The following is a 1,090-nucleotide window of genomic DNA, read 5'->3' as shown; positions in this document are numbered from 1 at the left end:
TTTGAAAACTAATATCTGAAGGATAAACTAGTACTAAATTCCAAACATTACATATTTATATTCTTAAATGTCATTCACATTCCTTATTTAAGATATAGATGTGGTTTACTAAATTTCTATTAAAAAGACTAATGCCAATACAATATTAAAATTCCCTCGCCCACGATGGCAACGTTCGTACACCTCGCGTTGCCACCTCCTTTAGTAAACAAAAATTTGGAAATTATGACTCTTCATTGACAGCATACGTCTAGCGTACATATATTAAATCTCCATATGCAAGTTTAATGTTAAACATCAATGGTAAAACCCTTCACACCCACATTTCTTCCGCTGGTTATGAATATTCGTGTATCCTGGAGGCGAGTTCCCAGTTAGTGAAATATATCTAATTTCAGTGTCAGTGCGAAGAGTGCGTCGTGGGGTTGGCACCTATTAGTATTGTGGTGTGTATATATACTTGAAATTGAACGTGAAAAGTGTAGAGGTATTTGAATATGTAACGTAGAAGTGCTAATTTATTCTTACGTTTGACTGTCGTGCGGTACACATGTAACGTCAAGAATGTAAGTGAATGTTTCGTGTTTGAGTAAAATCGAGCATCAACTACACGTACGGGATTGCCACGCACATGGAAATAATCGCTGATTTGCAAGCTTGAATTTCATGTGCATTGTCACACGAGGAATTTCACGTTCAATGTCACGCAATTATTTTGTCGTTCATTTCCTACTACACGATGATGAAATAGGCTTTTTTGGCAGACGTGTGTATATTAAGGAAAGGAAAAACACGTGAACGTTTGCACCACGATAACGTCCCAGTCACACCCACATGCACCACAGCCCCGCACTTTCCCTTTCAAGCACACACAGTTGTAGGTGTTTAATACACCAATCGCCCACAGCCTGTGATTCCATTTCATCCTTTTTTTATTATTCACTAGGCTGCTTGTTTTATGGATAAAATTTCCAGAATTAATTATTCAAAGATTAGAAGCTTCACTGCCCTACATATCACACCTCGATTTCCTCTTTACTCAGTTGTATCATTGTCGTTTCCGTGAGATACGACGCGATTTTCTCTGCGA

At 37.9% G+C, this 1,090-nt stretch overlaps 1 protein-coding gene across 3 annotated transcripts in view; it reads left to right on the top strand.

Moving 5' to 3' along the window:
* The first annotated feature begins 398 nt into the window (after window positions 1-398).
* LOC119588472 overlaps window positions 399-1,090 on the top strand; it is a 6,542-nt gene continuing 5,850 nt past the window's right edge. The window contains exon 1 of one of the 3 annotated variants that reach the window (XM_037937119.1): window positions 399-446. The gene's annotated coding sequence lies outside the window, so the exon portion shown is untranslated. Of the gene's footprint in view, window positions 447-468; window positions 488-547; window positions 567-1,090 lie in introns of those variants that run through there. The other 2 variants (XM_037937121.1, XM_037937120.1) reach the window with 2 other exon arrangements.

This window comes from Penaeus monodon, chromosome 24, assembly GCF_015228065.2.
Source record: "Penaeus monodon isolate SGIC_2016 chromosome 24, NSTDA_Pmon_1, whole genome shotgun sequence".
NCBI lineage: Eukaryota > Metazoa > Arthropoda > Malacostraca > Decapoda > Penaeidae > Penaeus > Penaeus monodon.
The sequence above is the reverse complement of the archived record's forward strand: the minus strand, read 5'-3'. Positions and strand labels throughout refer to the sequence as shown.